This window comes from Zingiber officinale, chromosome 8A (assembly GCF_018446385.1).
Source record: "Zingiber officinale cultivar Zhangliang chromosome 8A, Zo_v1.1, whole genome shotgun sequence".
Lineage (NCBI taxonomy): Eukaryota > Viridiplantae > Streptophyta > Magnoliopsida > Zingiberales > Zingiberaceae > Zingiber > Zingiber officinale.
Genome location: NC_056000.1, coordinates 45,165,536 through 45,186,987, shown reverse-complemented (window position 1 = coordinate 45,186,987; position 21,452 = coordinate 45,165,536). Strand labels below are relative to the sequence as shown.

Genomic DNA, 21,452 nt, shown 5'->3' with positions numbered 1-21,452 from the left:
TTTTAGTTAATTCGAAATCAAATTTAAAATCAATTAATTTAACATTAACTAAATAAATTTAAACTTCATTATTAATTTAATCTCACTTAATTTAATTAGTTAATAGTTAAGCTAAAACTAATTAGATCATTATATACGTGACTCACAAGAAGTGCTAAAACTAATTAGATTTACTTATTATGATAAATGAATAATCCAGTGAGTGAGTGGTAAAAGTTGATAAAAATTAAGGGAAAATTAAATTAGATTTAAATAAAATATGAATATGCATTATTTCATTGTATAAATATTGAAAAAAAGTGGATTTTTTTTTAAATTCTTTTAATTTTGAAAATGTTTATTCAAAATTAATCATTCGTTGGCCTTTTACAGAGTCCATTGCCAAACAGAACAAACGCATCAATCTCCGCTGGCTCCAACAAGAATCCATCCCATATAAAAGATTCATACCATAATTATCCAATGATTCATCTCATAAATAAGATTCTATTCCATTCTATTCCTCATTCCTAAACAAACAATGAAGCCAAGTTTCAGTTGTCTCTTCTTCCTCCTCCTCCGCCTGCTCCTCTTCTGTTTCTTACACTGCGTGGCTTCCAGCACGGTGAGGCAGAGAGATGTGCTAAACAAGTTCTACTTTAACAACGGAGCAGAGAGGTCATCTTCTTCTTCTTGGGCAAGAAGTCTTCTTTCGGTATCTGACTTGGAGTCGAAGGCCTACGACAATAGCGGGCTGAAGGAGGGGGACAAGGTTGTTCGGTTGCCTGGCCAACCAGAAGGGGTGCATTTCGATCAGTACGCGGGGTATGTCACAGTTGACAGAGCCAACGGACGGGCTCTATTTTACTAGTTTGTCGAGGCTGCCGAGAACAGCGGATCAAAGCCTATTGTGCTTTGGCTCAATGGAGGTATGGAATTAGTATAAAATGATGTTGCTTTTCGATCGATAGAGTGGTTGATGTGGCATGGGCGGGTGCAGGGCCGGGGTGTTCATCTCTAGGGTACGGCGCCATGGAGGAGCTCGGGCCGTTTCGAGTCATGAGTGATGGCAAGACTCTGTATAGGAATCCCTATGCTTGGAACGAAGGTAGGAATCATCATCATCATTATCATCATCGTGACAAAAGATTTCTGCTTTGGCATTACCTCAAATTGACTGGCATCATGCCACCATTCAGTGGCGAACATCTTATTCCTAGAGAGTCCCGCCGGCGTTGGCTTCTCCTACTCTAACACCACATCGGACTATGCCACGAGCGGCGACCGTAGGACAGCGATTGACGCTCTGGTTTTCCTCGTCAACTGGTTCGAGCGGTTCCCGGAGTATAAGGGGAGGGACTTGTTCATCACTGGCGAGAGCTACGCCGGGCACTACGTCCCCCAGCTCGCCCATGCCATACTCCATCACAAAGATCGCCTCATCAATCTCAAAGGCATCGCGGTAAGACGTGAATCCCGAGAATAATCAGTCTGATCGATCGATCCCCACTCTTTTGATTTCTAATTAAATTGATTGGGAAGGATCGATCCCCTCAGATCCGATTCTTCATCGAAAGTTCTCATTTCGATTGCAAGATGATTTGGGAAGTATCAATCTCCTCTAGTTCTCGACTGAAAGATGTCAATTTTTTGCTTTCGAATGACCTAGATCGGGAACGCGGTGATTGACGAGGAGACGAGTAACAAGGGGCTGCTTGACTACTATTGGACGCACGCGTTCTTAGCCGACGAGACCATCGTTGCGATCCACAAGTTCTGCAATTTTTCGCCGGGTGCGCAACTACAACCTCCGGAGTGCAACCGAGCTATTGCCGAGGCGAACCACGTTTTCACGGAAGTGAACGTCTACAACATATATGCACCTCTGTGCTTCTCATCGGGCGTGACGCCAACTCCAAAGTTGCCCTCGGTTTGTCTATTGCCAGCATCTTTATATATTTATCCTCATTTTCCTGGTAGTTTTAGAGTCAATTTAGAATCGAAGTTCATTGCATTCTTGTTTGATCGCAAGTTAAATTAGGAAAAATCTATATTGGATTTAGGGGTAATCAGACTGTAAATGCTAACTTCTATCATGATCCCTTTGAGAAATACAATAACAACTAACTTGATGCAAACCCTCATATTCAAAAAAAAAAAAAAAATGCATGAACGCCAGGTGATCTCGAGATTGAGTCCCGCTTGATCATGTGATGTGCGAAGAGATATGCAATGGTCTTGCTACCCTTTCAAGGCCCCTCCACCAATCATTTGAATGTTAATCACTAACATTACATAGTTTTCACTCAAATCATTTTATGGTTCTCAGTCAAGTCAGTCACTGGATAAGGTTAAATTGCACCCAGGGTGACCTATACGCTGCAGGATTGACTTGATGAGATTATAAGTTTCCTTAGATCATTTGGCGGGCAGGCCCCCCTTTCTAAACTCATTCTAAACTTAATCACTAATATGAATATTTTCCACTTGAATATTGCACAAATGGAGAAGGGTGGCTTATGATAATGGCCATTCAACATTCGAGTCAGAGAGATTATAAATTCCTCTTGATCATGGATTCATGTGTTTCACAAGCTCCTCTTCCACATGTTGAGTTGGAACTTGAATAATATATTTTTGTTCACCTTAGGAGGCTTCTTTTTGTGGCCTAACTGATTCAAAATTTTCGCTCAATCATATCAATTATGAATAATAGAGATATGGTTTATATCCAAGTTAAATGTAAAAACCATGGAATTAACAGATTCGATGATCTTGTTCTATTTTTCAAAATATATGACAACTTTGTCCGATCCCTTTGTACCTACCAATTGTTATCTCTGTATATTGAAATTAATGTTGTATTTAAATTCTGATGCAGATTGAGAATTTTGATCCTTGTACTTCTAATTACGTGGAGGCATACCTTAACAATCCTAAGGTGCAGAAAGCTCTACATGCCAATGTGACAAAGCTCAACTACACCTGGTCTGGTTGTAGGTATATATCTATACTTCATATGCACCAAGCTGTCACTTGATATTTTTATTTTCTTTTAAACAAAATAATGAAAATTCAACTCATTTATTTATATTTTTTGTCTCAATGCAGCAAAGTGATACAGGGTTGGTCAGATCAGCCTTCCACAATGCTACCAATTATTCACGAATTATTGTCTAATGGAATTAGGGTTTTGAAGTACAGGTAAAAAAAATAATTATAGCCTCATCGTTAGATTCATATAACTAACTCAGAAGATAAGTTAAAGTGAGAGACAAAATTTAGATGAAAACCCCTTTGTCGTCATCGATGTCTTCATCGTATGACAGTAGTTTTGCATGAGTAAATAGAGATTTTCATCATATTATAAGGGGTATCGGCTTTAGGTACATCAATTTTATGGCCCTTATATACATTGTGTAACTACAATAATAGTTATAGATATATCGATTTTTCATTTCGAGGACATTGTTTTAGTAGCTATAGTTGCACAAGTCTTTAAGAAAAGATAGATTTGTTACCTTAGCGCCCCCCTTAGTGTCGGCCCCACGGATATAGAGAGAGATACATGTAGGTACACAGGCTATAGGCATATGGTAGGATGAACTCTAGGTTATCAATTCTTGAGAATCGACCCCTGGTCATTACGCCATAAATGTCATGCGCCCACCGTCTGTGCTACGCCTTGGAGATATGCACAAGTCTTTAAGATTTCGACATAACGTATGTCATACGATAAAGATAAAGTTATTGTTTGTCAGATTACGAGTGAGGGGTTTTCAATCAAATTTTGTCCCTAAGTAAGCTTTGGCTTGGTTCACTTTCATATTCATGCATGCTATTGTGCAGCGGTGACTTGGATGGAAGAGTTCCGGTTACTTCCACAAGATACTCCCTCAACAAACTAAAGCTTAAAGTGAAGGTTCCATGGAGAGCTTGGATGCTTAACAATGAGGTAGACAATTATATTATTTTAAATATTTTGGTAATTGCACATTCATATATTTTGTATTTCATTATCCTTGAATCCACTTCACCCATAGATAAAAAAACTGAAAGTGTTTACATAGATAAGCAAGTTATCCTCCTATGATATTGGCAGAATTACAGTGAAAGATGTCAAAACTCTCTTCATTGCTAAAACCATGACTACAACTACTAGAACAATATTAATTTTGATGATTTTTATTGTGAATATGCAGGTTGGGGGATACACTGTGGTTTATGATCATAATTTAACATTTGCTACTGTTCGGGGAGCAGGGCATAATGTTCCAAGCTATCAGCCAGCTCGAGCTTTGGAGATGATTAAGAGTTTCCTTCAAGGGCTGCATCTCCCTGTTATTTTAAGAAATTGAACCAATTAATTTGTTGGTGGTGTTGTTATTTATTGTTAGTTCAATAGTTAAATATATATATATATATATATATATATATATATATATATAATCTGCCGTTTGTTTAAATATTCTCTCTTGTACAAGTTAATCATGGTTGAGGCGGACTTCAATTAGTAATTTAGAAATTTCATATTAAGTGATTTAATTTATTTTAAATTATCATTAATAATAAGTGATTGTGTCATACTAAATAATATATTATAATTAAGGCATTGTGACAGATTAATTATAATTTGAATATGCTAATAGGCCTGGTAATTGGACTGGTTTCATAGACCTACTAATGGACCTGGTAATTTTGAGTTAATAAATTGATTCCAATTCCAAACTTGTTTCGATTGCTTCTCACCCAAGTCACCTATATAAGCTCCAATAAACCCTTCGACGAAGCAAAGGTGATTTCACTCCAGCACCCCTCATCGCCTGTACCCCTTCCGTGTCGGGGAAGCGCCACGACGCCAGCCCACCGGTCATCGCAAAGAAGCATTATTGTAGCAATGCTATTACTGTAGTATTTATTGTAACATCCGAGAAAATGATTGTTTGGGAGAAGATCCTAGCGACTTGGGATGCTCGGGGATATTGAAAAGGATGAGAATCGACTGAAAAAATTAGGAAAATTTTATACTATCGGAGAAATGTTTCTCCAGCATAATACAACTCAGTTATGATAAATCCATCTATAGTTTGTAGAATTGTCTAAATATATGAATCCATCTATATTTTGTATGCTAATGCTCAGAAAATCCATCTACGAGGGTAGATCCGCTGGACTGCTTTTTACGGTCCAGGGGATGGTCCCTAAACATATATTAATGGGGATGAATGGTCCCCACTTATTTATAAGTGGGGACCATGTATTCTATCAATGCATATTTAGGGATCATTTCTTAGACCGTAAAAAATGGTCTAGAGGATCTAGACTCATACTAATAAGTAAAAAAATTCTTATACCAAAAGCATGTGTCCCGCTGTAAACACATTAGATTCATTAGAATTATTGCTTTAGTGAGTTTTCTTGTGTAAAAGTGCATAATATAATTGATGTAAACTGAAATCTTAATCTGCCTATTATGCACCCAACCCACCTCTTGAAAGATTATCGGGGGAGGACTCGACCACATTGAAGGAAGGGAGTTGACCTCCACAAGAGGATGCATGAATCTGTACTTCCAAAGGGAACACATCCAATCTTCACCGACCACGATAAACATTGTTCTAGATAATTTGACAAAAATATCTTAAAACGACTAAGTTAGAGTCTATCCTTTATAAATGGGTATCATGTGGTACAATGGGGATTAGCAGTGATGCAGAGGTATGAATAGTTGCCACGAGGTCAAGCGGCTTATTCATCTTTTCCTTCTTTTCCCCCTTTTTTAGGGTTGGGATTGAGAGAAAGGGAAAGGAGAGGATTGACTCAAGGGGTGCCACCAACCCCTCTACTCTCTCTCTCTCCTGATTTCTCTCTTGAAAGTTTCTCTTGGAGCATCTCTCTCTCTCAATCTCGCAGCCACGTCCGATCGACGGTCGTCGAGCTCATAGTTGTGTTCAACCGTCACATACCGTGTCTCCCTAATCTAAACAGGGATCATCATTAAGCCACTGCAATTAACTAAGGAAGCAAGGATTCAAATGTAAATGGCACAAATAGGAAAATAACAAACTAAATTGACCTCAATCAAATTCAAATTCAAATTCAAATGCATTAAGGAATTAAACCAACCAAGTTGCTGCAATTAGATCCAATAGAACATGAACTACAAATCTACCAAGGAGAAATGCTTAATGAAGTGGCACTGTGAGGAAGAAGAAAACTCTGCAAATGGCTTTGAAAAGGCTCACTGAATCCGTTGGATCATGAAGAATTGCATTGGTAGTTGATCGGAATCGGATGAAGGGTTGTTGTTAGATCCAATCACTAGAGAGATAGAATCTAGGGTTTCTCCCTTGCAAAACCTTGCATTAATTAATGTATTGCTGATGTCTAAATTCCCCTTTATATTCACCTGATACAGCTCCTTGCTAGCTTCAAAATGGGAGGGGAAGTGACTTCTCGGATAAGTGCAGGACCCTGGATATTTGTAGGAGTTCCAAATTCTATCAAGGTCAGTAAATAGATACTCTCTATTCAATTCTGCTTTTTCTTTCCCTGTTCAGATATTAATTGTATATTGGATTTGTTCCTTGTGGTAACTCAAAGTTGTCTTGATGGACCAAATGGACAGGTCCATTCTCTGGTTGTTGCCAACGGATTGCTATTTTTTGGTTTTAGGTATTATATATGATTGGTTTTGCTGTTTTTTCTATGCTTCACATTTTTGTGTTTGATAGCTGAATTCTCATCCCTATATTCTTGCTGCATGATGGAAGTATACTGGCATAGAAAATTGATTTAGAAAATAACTCTCTTGAGCTAGCAGCCTCTCTTGCTGGTCATAAACTTGTAGTAACCTCATTTATGGTGGGCGACATGCTTTACTCTGCCTCCATGGACCACACAATCAAAGTAAGAATCATGTCATGGACCATTGTGAATTTAGTTGTTGTTGGACAATATGTTGCCAAATATTTTTTTAAAAAAATATTGAATTTACAAACTAAATTCGGACATATCTGTTGAGATTACTTAATCAAATAATCTTAGATTGTCATCCTTGAAAGTCAAGTCGAGCTGCTAGGTTGTCAGAAAGATTGCTGCTTCATATTACCTATTCTGAAAGCAAAGTCGCTGAGTCGAAAGTCGGAAGCCGAGTCGGGAATCAGAGTCGTCAAGTCGGGAAAGGAATTTGCCAAGGGAGATGCTGAGGCCTGCGCTCAACTCAGTTTCTTTGAAACAGATTCATCCCACTTCGGCTGTGCTTTTAGGTTCTCTCACGTCGTCTATTTCCTAAGATACAATGGCACCATGCACACAACCAAGCACTAGTTATTCGTGGCGAACTAAGAATGTACACGAGTGTTATCACGAGTAGTTCAACCAAGCAAATGAATGACTAAGAGGAAAAAATCGAGGAACAAAGGTGGAGGAATTATTTTGATTTCGCTTATCTTTTTTTCTACTCTTGCTCATGACATCCTTTTATAGGAGGGCTCACCCATGGCTAAAATGAATGGTCGAGTTATGGTCATTCAATGTTGAGTTTAATGTTGGTCATTATTGCTGAAACACTACAGAATCATTATTAATTGGTTTAATGTCAAATACTATTGTCGAGACGTTATGGAATCACTATTAATGGGTTTAATGTCATACATTATTATCGAGATGTTACAGAATCGCCATTAATGAGTTTAATGTCAACCAGATTAATGTTTCCATTACACTCTTGAGCAGATAGCAACAAGATATTCAGATGACAAAATGTTGATTCATTCAAAGTTAGTTCAGTACAAATTCGGGCCCTGGATTTGCCCCCCCCCCCCCCCCTCCCCAACACCACACGTGAGAGAGAGTCTCTCATCATTCATTTGCTCACATCATCAATGCATGTATAACAATATAACCAACCATAGTGCCTTGAAATTTCTAATGTGAGACTAAACTCATGCACAAAGGAGTCTCCTTCTTCCTTTCCACCTCCTTTTCCATTCAATTTTCTACATGAATAGAAACATGGTATGTGATAACATTTAACAATTGAATTCAGTATAGAACAAGTAGGTTTTACCCTTTGAACCTTCCCTTGTGAAAATCTATTCGGTTATTAGCTGACAGTAGACACGATGTCCTTGAACTATTTTACCGTCTATATAGGTATTGACATATCTCACACAGGACTCTCCCTAGTACGACTCGGTTCTCATGAGTATATCGATTTTAGCTATAAACATGCCTAGTTCTGTGAGAAGTTCTAAGAATAGTGTCTATAATTCTTTTCGAAGCGGTCCTATTTTTTTCTCACATAGGTGATCTCTTAAGAGTATTCCACATTACTCTACTAGATCATTAAAAGTTGTGCACTTAACCTCCATTCTTCAATGATCTATTGGGTCATTCCCCCACAGTAAGCAACTTTATCAATGCAGTTAGGTTGTCCCTTTGAAAAAAGTTATTGGGATCTCTAGTCTCATAGGTTAGGTTTTGTTTACACCAACATTTCTCATCAGTATCAAGCTCATCCCTTGCGATGAACTTTCAACTAACTCTCTATTTAACCCTTTAGTTAACAAATCTACTAGGTTATCCTTTGACGTCACATAGTCAAGAGTGATAACTCCTATTAAGAGTAATTGTCTAATGGTATTATGTCTACAATGTATATATCTAGACTTACCATTATTCAAATGGCTTTGTGACCGACCAATTGCTTATTGACTATCACAATGTATGCAAATTATCGACACTAGTTTGTGCTATCTAGGAACATCTGTTGGACCCCGTGGTTGTTTTGATGTGATCAACCAAGTTAGGTTAGGTCATGTTTCGTTTTGATCCCTGTGTCTAAGTGTGCAGGAGCTTAGGAGTACAGGAAGTCAAGCGGAAGATGCGGCTTACGAAAAGGACAGCATGGGAGAAAGCCGACGGGCTCTGTGCGTCCGAGGGACGAGATACTGTGGAAGAGTACACTGATGGACGAGAAGAATGTGTGCGACGTTCGAGGGATGAGAAGCAGGAGCACAAGCCTGCTCGAGAAGAAGGCCGGAAATTAGGTTCAGGTGAGCCCTATTTTGGTTGGCCACAATCACCCAAGCGATCGGAGCAGCAGGAGAGTGAAAGGAGCTAAGCAAACCTGCTGGAGGCGCTCTCAACAGAGGATGAAGGTGCCTCTGAGGCACGCCATGTGCCTCCGCCATCTTCAGGCGGAGGGCGCCCTCCATAAGCATGGAGGGCACCCTCCATGCATATGGAGGGTGCCCTCGACCTGGCCAAAGTAGTCGTTGGCAGCGGATAAAGTTTTATCCGTTGCTACCTTGCTAGAGGCATCCTCCATCCTACTTGGAGGCGCCCTTAAGCTTCGGATGAGATTTCCCAGGGATTATAAAAGGACCCCTGGACCTAGAAAATCAACAATTTTAGAACAACTACTATAATCATTTCTTAGTCTTTTCTGAACTTTTCAAAGAGTGTAAGAGACTTCTCTGCTTACAGAGAAGGACATTTTTCTAGTAGAGCTTTGCAACTGCCTTTGATTAACAACCACCTAGGTTGTAACTAAGTCAAATCTGTTTGCCTCTTCTTTTTATTAGTTGTTCATTTGAAATTATAATTATTGTGATAGTGCTACTAATCATAGTTGTGTTGGAATGTATACTGAAAGCCTAAGCTTTGTAAACATTTATTATGAATAAAGAATCACATTTGGTCTAATTGTCTACATTTGTTTGTAGTTGTTCATTTAATTTATATTGTAGATAACATAGTATGTGGTGTCACATACAGAAGATGATGTTATCAGTACCTTATAAATTATAAACAGTAGCTCACGACCAAAATGGAAAAGGAACAAACCATTAGAAGGTCGTAGTGTAATTAGGTATTAGTTTATCTTGACTATATAATTACACTAGTACACTCAGAGTGTATTGAGTAGGACCATTTGAGGTCGTTTCTTTTATACTAACTTTATAAAGGAACAAAGACCTCAGTTATTATGGAAGTGTGTGCTCTTAATCCTAATATAATAACAAGCACATATATTTGATATTTATTTCTTTAATTTATCAATGGGTGAGATTTAGTTCGTTGAATCAATAAACCCGATAAGTTGGGAAATGGTATTACTTATAGTGTGTGTTGTTGATTATAGAAGGAAACTGTGTCCTAGAGATACTAGGTTGATAATGTCCTCAAGAGGAGCTCATAAAGATTGTCATGTTAAACCCTGCAGATGGACTTAGTCCGACATGACAATAAGGTTGAGTGGTACTACTCTTGGACTTAGATATTAATTAAATGAGTTGTCAGTAACTCACTTAATTAGTGGACATTCGATATCTTAAACACAGGAGACTAACACACTCATAATAAGAAGGAGCCCAAAATGTAATTTGGGATTGGTGCGGTAGTTCAATGATAGTTCTCTAGTGGAATGAATTATCATTGATAAAATTAAGTTGTGTGTTAGGGGCTTAATTTTATCGGGAGACCAAACCAATTCCTCCTCTCGGTCCCTATCGTAGCCTCTTATTTATAGAGTTCTATACCCACCTATACCCACCTTCTATACCCACAAATAGGCCGGCCAAGCTAGCTTGGGAACCAAGCTAGGGCCGGCCTAGGTATATTATTGGGTGGCCGGCCCTAGCTTGAACCCAAGCTAGTAGGGCCGGCCAAAATAAATTAAAAAAGAAATTTAATTTTAATTTTTATTATAATGTGGAAGATATAATTTAAAGAGAATTAGAATTAAAATATATCTCTTGTAAAAGATTTACAAAAGATTAAAGAAAGAGATTAGATCTCTTTCCTTATTTGTAGATTGGAGAGATGTTTTATTTTCTCTTTAAAAATTATTCACATGTTGATAAAATTAAAATTATAGAAATTTCCTTTTATCAACCATGAAGAGATTTTAAAGAGAAATTTTATTTTTTAAAATTTCCGGAAACAAATTAGGAAGTTTTAATTGTTGATTAAAACTTGTCCAATTTGTTCTCCAATGATGTGGCCGGCCATTGGTTTTAATTTGGGAAATTTTATTTTATTTTTCTCAATAAAATCATGTCAAGGAAATTGAGGAAATTTTATGGTAATTAAATTTCCTAATTTGCCTAGGCCAAGGAATATAAAAGAAGGGGTAGGGGTGCCTTCATGAGACATAACATCTATTATTTCTCTCCCTCTTTTGTTCCTTGGTGTGGCCGGCCAACCTCTCCCTCTCTTCCTCTTGTGGTGGCCGAACCCTACTCTTCCATTGGAGCTCTTGTGGTGGCCGGATACTACTCGGAGAAGAAGAAGAAGAAGGAGAAAAAGCTAGCATCTCTTGGAGCTTGGTTAGTATTTTGATTTTCTTCCTGGGTGAAGCTTCCTCTTTGTTGGCCGAACCTAGCTAGGAGGAGAAGAAGGTGATTGGTGGTTTCTCGTCTCGGAAGATCGTTGCCCACACAACGTCCGAGGTTAGAAGAGGAATACGGTAGAAGATTAAGAGGTTTTTCTACAAGGTATAACTAGTAATTTTTATTTCCGCATCATGCTAGTTATTTATGGAAATAATACCAAATACAAGAGGCTTACGTTCTAGTATTTCGAATATGTTTTTCGATGTTGTGTTCTTTTGTTTTCTTTCTTTTCCTTGTGATTTGATTGTTCTCTTTGGTTAACCTAAAGTTATTTTAGGAAATTAAATATTAGCTTTCTATTAAAGGTTTTGTCTAGTCGGTGGTGGTTGCTCCCATATCCAAGAAGGCCATGTGCCTCGCCACGTCAGTACTGAGAACCTTTTATGGAAATTAATATTTAATGGAATTAATAACTTAAGGAGACTTGGGTCGAACGTGTTAAGTTCCGCAGGAGATCCAAGTCAAAACCTAAAAGAACAAATAGATTAAGTTTTGGATCAAACGTGTTAAGTTCCGCAGGCGATCCAAAATTTAATTTAAAAGAACACATGGTAGCTAGGAAAAGGTTCAGACCTTTGTACAAAATTTTTGTACAGTGGAACCTATAGGTTTTCCGAGTAGCAACCAACAATTGGTATCAGAGCTAGGGTTTTGCCTCTGTGTATTTGGTATTTAGTTTAATTATGCACATGTCATACATAATTTAGGCAGGTTAATAGTAGGATGTGCTAACTTTGTGGATGCAGGATCCAACTATTATGGCTTTTAGTTAATTATGTGTGTGATTGGACCCTTGGACATGTCAAGGGCAATTTATATGTGTATGCATGATTGTATTAAAATACAGCAGGAGCTGTATTTAGTTTTATTAGGATTTTATTTTTGATCTAGATACATGTACATTCCTTTTATGGAATATAGGATCAAAAATGTAAAATTCTATTTATGTCGTGGATCGAATCTTGCAAAGCGTGGAACCTTCTAAGGACCAGAGGCGCAGCGGAACTAGGAGCAAGATGGATGCGACAAGACCCGGTGGCGGTGGCCAAATATGGCAGCAACTTGGGATGACAACACACGGAGGACAATTAGAGATAAAAGCCATAATAGTTGAAAATTAAATTTTCTATTTATTGCTTTTATATTGTGTTGTGTATGCATAGTTTACAAGTTTAAGTAGGCTAGCATAGTTAAAATTCCTCATTTATAAATAACTAAGTGGGAGAGGGATTTTTAAATAAATCCCATGGTCTCCATTACTGGTTTGTAAGTGATGCAAACAAGCTTGCGTTGGCTCGAGTGCCTTCCTCCATAACGGATGAGCTTGTTTGCGGATCACTAGAACTTCCATTTTGGATGACTATAGGAAGTTAATTAAGAGCGTGTGATCTTCCCCAACGGAAGGGGCATAATCTTATTAATGGACTTAGTGTCAAGTAATGGTATACACTTAGACACATCTAATAGTATCCTCCTAATCGGAGTCACTGCTATTATTTGTGTGACCAAATGATACCAACTATTAATTTTATTTGTCAAAAGTTAGGTTGACAAGATAATAAAATTAATGGGTTAAAACCCTCCTTTTACAAATGTTGAATTTGTATCGTCCACACTAACGTGGCATACAAAATTCACGGTGTTATGAGGTGTTGGTTAATTTAAAATAGTATTGTTTGAGGAATCAATATTATTCTAAATTTAGAGTTCGACCAAAAGTTATTTGTGATTCTTAGGATGTCTTTCAACCCATCGTCCATCATACTTCAACAGAATAGACTTACTGGACCAAATTACATAGATTGGAAAAGAAACCGGACATTGTTCTTATCTGCTGAAAGCTATAAATACTTTCGACCGAATGCCCATCATGCACCTATTGGTGAATCTACCCAAGAGGAGATTGAATATCATAGGAAATGGGTAAAAGCGGATGAGATGGCGCGGTGTTACATTTTGGCTTCAATGTCAAATGTATTGCAACATCAAGATCAAGATTTACCAACAACCTATGATATTATGAACAATCTCAAGGAACTCTTTGGTCATCAAGATAGGGCTTCTAGGCAAGAAGCCATGAGAAAGATAATGACAGCCACCATGCAGGGTACTCCTGTAAGGGATCATATCCTAAAGATGATGGCTTATCCGAACGAGATACTGATCCTTGGAGGAGAAATTGATGGGAAACCCAGATCGATATGATCCTCCAACGCTACCTAGAAGTTTTGAGCGGTTCACTGAACTATAATATGAATAAGAGGGTTTATTCATTAGCGGAACTATTGACACAAGCAGCAAAAGGATTATTTCGTCACAATGCTCAAATTCACTATCGAAAATGGTTCTACTTCTAAACCGAAAGGAAAGAAGAAGAAGAAACAATTTGCTTCAAAGAAAGTGAATAAATCTCAGTACGGGATTTAAAGTTGGAATGAAGAAGTCAAAGGGCAAGTGCTTCAAGTAAGCAGGACATTGGAAGGCGGAGTCCTCGTAGGAACCAAAACAAAGGTATATCTCATACTCTAGTTGTTGAAACATGTTTAGCGGTGTTATCTACCAAAACCTGGTGTGTAGATACGGAGTCACTGATCATGTCTGCAATTCCTTGCAGGGGTTCCAGAAAACCCGACGACTATCTGAAGGAGAAATTACCGTCTACATGGGCAATGCTACTAAGGTGGCAGTTGTTGCAGTGGGAGACGTCTACTTATCTTTTAGTAGAAATAGGAATTTGGTTTTAAGAAATTGTCTTTATGTACCCAGTTTTAGAAAGAATTTAATTTCAGTTTCTAAACTGTTTTTAGATGGATATTCAGTTTCTTTTAGTAACGATGTAGTTATTAAAAGAAATAAAGTGATTATCTGTTCTGGTGCATTAGTTGGCAATTTATATACTTTAAATCCAATTTCTTCCACAAAGCAAAACATGGAAATTTATAACTCATCTTCTAATTCTAATAAGAGAAAAGAACCTTCGGAAATGAACCAAGCATATCTTTGGCATCTAAGGCTTGGTCATATTAACTTAAGTAGGATTCAGAGGCTTATAGCCGATGGACTTTTGGGTTCATTAGAGTTGGAAAATTTTCCAACTTGTGAATCCTGCTTGGAAGGTAAAATGACCAAGAGGCCGTTCAAGGCCAAGGGGTATAGATCCAAAGAAGTGTTAGAGTTGGTTCACTCTGATTTGTGTGATCCTATGTCTGTCCAGGCAAGAGGAGGTTTTGAATATTTTGTCTCTTTCATAGACGATTATTCAAGATATGGATATATTTACCTAATGCGCCGCAAGTCTGAGTGCTTTGATAAGTTCAAAGAATACAAGGCTGATGTGGAGAAACGACTAGGTAAAAGTATCAAGACACTACGGTCAGATCGTGGTGGCGAATACCTCTTAGGAGAGTTTAGGAATTACTTATTAGAGGCCGGGATTCAATCCCAATTGTCTACACCTGGAACACCCCAACAGAATGGTGTAGCAGAACGAAGGAATAGGACTCTTATGGAAATGGTTAGATCGATGATGAGTTATTCAGAATTACCAAATTCTTTTTGGGGATATGCTTTGAAAACAGCAGTATACGTTCTGAACTTAGTACCTTCTAAATCAGTTTCTTCTACTCCCATAGAATTGTGGAATGGGCGAAAACCCAGTCTAAGACATATTCGGATTTGGGGTAGTCCAGCACATGTGCTGAAACCAGATGCTGATAAGTTAGAATCTCGTACAGAAGTTCGCGTGTTTGTAGGATATCCCAAAGGAACGAAAGGTGGTTTATTTTATAGTCCTAAAGACCAGAAGGTCATTGTTAGCACCAATGCCCAGTTTTTAGAAGAAGACTATATAATGGATCACAAGCCCAGTAGTAAAGTTGTTTTAGAAGAACTTAGAGAGGACATGTCTACTTCAGTACCAACAGTACAAGATGAAGTACCACAAGAGACTGCAACACGTGTCACACATGATACACAACCACAAATAGTGCCTCGTCGTAGTGGGAGGGTTGTGAGGCAGCCTGAAAGATTCATGTTTTTGGGAGAGTCTTCGGACTTGATCCTGGGTAAACATGAACCTGATCCCCGGTCATATGACGAAGCACTCCAAGATATAGATGCAGCATCTTGACAAAAGGCAATGAATTCTGAAATAGAGTCCATGTACTCTAATAAGGTTTGGGAGCTTGTAGAACCACCTGATGGTGTAAAAGCCGTTGGATGCAAGTGGATCTACAAAAGGAAAAGAGGGACAGACGGGAAGGTAGAAATCTTCAAAGCTAGGCTTGTTGCAAAAGGGTACACTCAAAAAGAGGGAATCGATTATGAGGAGACCTTTTCACCGGTAGCCATGCTTAAGTCTATCCGGATACTCTTATCCATTGCTGCTCATATGGATTATGAGATTTGGCAAATGGATGTCAAGACAGCTTTCCTTAATGGAAGTCTTGAAGAGAACATCCATATGAAGCAACCAGAAGGGTTCATTGAAAAAGGCAAAGAGCATCTAGTGTGCAAGCTCAATCGGTCCATTTATGGACTGAAGCAAGCTTCAAGGTCTTGGAACATCCGGTTTAATGAAGTAATCCAGTCATATGGATTTATTCAAAGTCCGGATGAGTCTTGTGTATATAAGAAGTGTAACGGAAACGTGGTGGTATTTCTTGTACTATACATAGATGATATTTTGTTAATTGGCAACAATGTCAAGGTATTATCAGACGTAAGGGTATGGTTGTCCAAACAATTTGATATGAAGGACTTAGGAGAATGTGCACACATTCTTGGGATCAAAGTTATAAGGGATCGTAAGAAAAGAATGTTGTGTCTATCCCAAGCTTCATATATAGATACAATCCTTGCTCGTTTTAGCATGCAGGATTCCAAGAAAGGTTTCTTACCTTTTAGACATGGAGTAGCTCTATCTAAAGAGATGTCTCCAAAGACATCAAAAGAGATAGAGGACATGAAAGCGGTTCCTTATGCTTCAGTGTAGGAAGCCTAATGTATGCAATGCTTATACGAGACCGGATATCTGCTTTGCCGTGGGCATGGTCAGCAGATATCAGAGTAACCTGACAAGGACATTGGACTGCGGTAAAGCATATATTGAAGTACCGAGAAGGACTAGAGATTATATGCTAGTTTACCAAGCAAACGATCCGCTCCATGGGTTACACTTGGATTCGATTTCCAATCGATAGGGATAACGATGAAGTCTACATCAAAGCTATGTGTTTACTTTAGGAGGTGGAGCCATTTCATGGAGGAGTGTTAAGCGTAAATGCGTTTGGACTCAACCATGGAAGTTGAATATGTAGCAACCTCAGGCGGCTAAAGAAGCAGTATGGCTCAGGAGCTTTAATGGATTTAGATGTGATTCTGGTTTGCCCAAAATCATCACAATTTATTGTGATAATAGTGGTGCATTGCAAACTCGAAGGAACCACGAGCTCATAAGGCAAGTAAACATATAGAGCGCAAGTACCACGTGATACGAATTAGTACAAATGTGAAATGCACATCCGGTATCTAATACCCATGAAGAAGAAATAGATAGATTGACTTCTATAACATATATATCTGAGGCAGAAGTCTCACTTCTCTTCCATTTCATTTCCTCTAGGTACCTTTTGCAATTCCTCTTTGTTGGAATGTAAACTGAAAGCCTAAGCTTTGTAAACATTTATTATGAATAAAGAATCACATTTGGTCTAATTATCTACATTTGTTTGTAGTTGTTCATTTAATTTATATTGTAGATAACATAGTATGTGGTGTCACATACAGAAAATGATGTTATCAGTACCTTATAAATTATAAACAGTAGCTCACGACCAAAATGGAAAAGGAACAAACCATTAGAAGGTCGTAGTGTAATTAGATATTAGTTTATCTTGACTATATAATTACACTAGTACACTCAGAGTGTATTGAGTAGGACCATTTGAGGTCGTTTCTTTTATACTGACTTTATAAAGGAACAAAGACCTCAGTTATTATGGAAGTGTGTGCTCTTAATCCTAATATAATAACAAGCACATATATTTGATATTTATTTCTTTAATTTATCAATGGGTGAGATTTAGTTCGTTGAATCAATAAACCCGATAAGTTGGGAAATGGTATTACTTATAGTGTGTGTTGTTGATTATAGAAGGAAACGTGTCCTAGAGATACTAGGTTGATAATGTCCTCAAGAGGAGCTCATAAAGATTGTCATGTTAAACCCCGCCGGTGGACTTAGTCCGACATGACAATAAAGTTGAGTGGTACTACTCTTGGACTAAGATATTAATTAAATGAGTTGTCAGTAACTCACTTCATTAGTGGACATTCGATATCTTAAACACGGGAGACTAACACACTCATAATAAGAAGGAGCCCAAAATGTAATTTGGGATTGATGCGGTAGTTCAATGATAGTTCTCTAGTGGAATGAATTATCATTGATAAAATTAAGTTGTGTGTTCGGGGCGAACACGGGATGCTTAATTTTATCGGGAGACCAAAACCAATTCCTCCTCTCGGTCCCTATCGTAGCCTCTTATTTATAGAGTTCTATACCCACCTATACCCACCTTCTATACCCACCAATAAGGGGCCGGCCAAGCTAGCTTGGGAACCAAGCTAGGGCCGGCCTAGGTATATTATTGGCCTAGCTTGAACCCAAGCTAGTAGGGCCGGCCAAAATAAATTAAAAAAGAAATTTAATTTTAATTTTTATTATAATGTGGAAGATATAATTTAAAGAGAATTAGAATTAAAATATATCTCTTGTAAAAGATTTACAAAAGATTAAAGAAAGAGATTAGATCTCTTTCCTTATTTGTAGATTGGAGAGATGTTTTATTTTCTCTTTAAAAATTATTCACATGTTGATAAAATTAAAATTATAGAAATTTCCTTTTATCAACCATGAAGAGATTTTAAAGAGAAATTTTATTTTTTAAAATTTCCGGAAACAAATTAGGAAGTTTTAATTGTTGATTAAAACTTGTCCAATTTGTTCTCCAATGATGTGGCCGGCCATTGGTTTTAATTTGGGAAATTTTATTTTATTTTTCTCAATAAAATCATGTCAAGGAAATTGAGGAAATTTTATGGTAATTAAATTTCCTAATTTGCCTAGGCCAAGGAATATAAAAGAAGGGGTAGGGGTGCCTTCATGAGACATAACATCTATTATTTCTCTCCCTCTTTTGTTCCTTGGTGTGGCCGGCCAACCTCTCCCTCTCTTCCTCTTGTGGTGGCCGAACCCTACTCTTCCATTGGAGCTCTTGTGGTGGCCGGATACTACTCGGAGAAGAAGAAGAAGAAGGAGAGAAAGCTAGCATCTCTTGGAGCTTGGTTAGTATTTTGATTTTCTTCCTGGGTGAAGCTTCCTCTTTGTTGGCCGAACCTAGCTAGGAGGAGAAGAAGGTGATTGGTGGTTTCTCGTCTCAGAAGATCGTTGCCCACACAACGTCCGAGGTTAGAAGAGGAATACGGTAGAAGATTAAGAGGTTTTTCTACAAGGTATAACTAGTAATTTTTATTTCCGCATCATGCTAGTTATTTATGGAAATAATACCAAATACAAGAGGCTTACGTTCTAGTATTTCGAATATGTTTTTCGATATTGTGTTCTTTTGTTTTCTTTCTTTTCCTTGTGATTTGATTGTTCTCTTTGGTTAACCTAAAGTTATTTTAGGAAATTAAATATTAGCTTTATATTAAAGGTTTTGTCTAGTCGGTGGTGGTTGCTCCCATATCCAAGAAGGCCATGTGCCTCGCCACGTCAGTACTGGGAACCTTTTATGGAAATTAATATTTAATGGAATTAATAACTTAAGGAGACTTGGGTCGAACGTGTTAAGTTCCGCAGGAGATCCAAGTCAAAACCTAAAAGAACAAATAGATTAAGTTTTGGATCAAACGTGTTAAGTTCCGCAGGCGATCCAAAATTTAATTTAAAAGAACACATGGTAGCTAGGAAAAGATTCAGACCTTTGTACAAAATTTTTGTACAGTGGAACCTATAGGTTTTCCAAGTAGCAACCAACAAGTTGAAAACAAAGAAAGGTTTTTTTTTTATCTTTCTTAACAGACACTGCGCTTTCTGACCGGCCCCGCTGCGCCAACAACATCTTTTAAGAATTGTCATAATAATTCAGCTTCTTCACCACATTTGTTAAGAGTTGCAAACTCAAATTTTATTATGGATTTGGTTATTAGATTTACTTTGAAGATTTTCATAAAATAGTTGCACCTCCTAGAGTGAATACATATTCACTCATAGACTAAGAGTCTTTTATGTTAGATATTCAACTCGTATCGTTGTATTATTTGATCACAACAGAATATCTTATATAATGTAGTCCATATTCACAAGTATACCTTAAATGCCACAGTACTCTTTTTATTCCTTTCCAGCGCTCAACACAGGGATTACTTGTATATCTGCTTAGTTAACTTACTATGTAAGTTAAGTTTGGTCGTGTACAATTCATTAGATATATCAGACTTCTAATCACTCGAGAGTACTCTATCTGAGAAATACTTTCTTCTCGATTCTTCGATAGATGTTGACTCATATCTATCAACGTTCATGCCAATGTAGTATTACCCTTGATAAATTTCTCAAGAATCTTGTCCATGTAATGTGACTAACTAAGAGTCATTCTACTATTCTAAGAATTTTGATTCCTACAATCATATCAGCTACACTCATATCTTTAATATCAAATTTTGAGTTTAACATATCTTTAGAAGATTTAATTATCTTATCATTACTCTCAATGATAAGTATGTCACTTACATATAAGTATAAGATAACAAAGGCATTCTCTATGGTTTCATGTAAATACATTTATCACATTCATTAATTTTTAGTCCACATTTCTTCATAACATTATCAAATTTCTCATGCCACTACTTTGGTGTTTGTTTCAAGTCATATAATGACTTTGCCAATCTATAAACCTTATATTTTCTGTCTTAACACAGAAAACCCTTCAGGTTGTTCTATGTAGATTTCCTCTTCTAAATTCTCATTTAGAAAGGTTGTCTTTACATCCATCTGATGTATTTTCAGATTTCATAGAGCGGCAATAACCAACAACACTCTAATGAAAATTATTCTCGACACTAAAGAATACATATCAAAATAATCAAGGTTTTTTTGTTGTTGGTATCCTTTGATTACCAATCTGACCTCATACTTATCAATCGTGTCATCTAATTTTATTTTCTTCTTGAAGATCTACTTATAATCTAGTGGTTTGCTTCTCTAAGGAAGATCCACATGTTCCTAGGTATGATTTTGTAAGATGGAGTCTATCTCAGATGCAATTGTCTCTTTTCAATGAAGTCCATTAGAAGAGCTTACTGCGTCTGAGTAATTATGAGGCTCACTTTCCAACAACAAAGTGATAAAATTTATTCCATAGAATTTTTCCACTTGAGCTCTTTTACTTTGTCCGATCTCAACCTCAACTAGTTCATCATCATCTTCTTTTTCTTGTATTTTATATACCCATTTTGAGGAGCTAACTCTTCTCGAGTCTTATACAAAAACACATACTGGAAGAATGAAGCATTTCTAGATTCTATTATAGAGTTCTTGTGTGTATCTGGTATTTATAACTAATGCATATAATACTAATACACACACTACTGTTATGTGCATATCCAATAAATATGTAATCAGTCATTTTTGATCTTATCTTAATCCTTTTCAGATTATGTACCAAAATTTTGGTGAGACGCCACCACATTCGTAATTATTTATAGGATGATTGTCTTTCATTCCATAACTCATAAGAGCTTTTGAGTATTTTTTTGAGGTACCTTATTTAAAAGGTAATTAGCTATTAACACAACTTTCTCTCATATGAACTCTGACAGTCTAAAACTCAATAGAAGAATATGTTGGTACAGTTAGCATTGACGGTCTAACTCAAGTTTTGATGAATGAAAAAATAGGTTAAATTAGTTTCGTTGTGATCTAACACTTTGATGAAGTGTGCAGGAGAAGCCCAGCTAGGTCGACGGACCGATCGGATAGCTGGTACGAAGCCCAGTTAGGTCGAC

General features: G+C 37.4%; 1 pseudogene; it reads left to right on the top strand.

Annotated features, from left to right (window-relative positions):
* Positions 1-520: 520 nt before the first annotated feature.
* LOC122010754 lies at positions 521-4,337 on the top strand (annotated as a pseudogene).
* Positions 4,338-21,452: the final 17,115 nt, after the last annotated feature.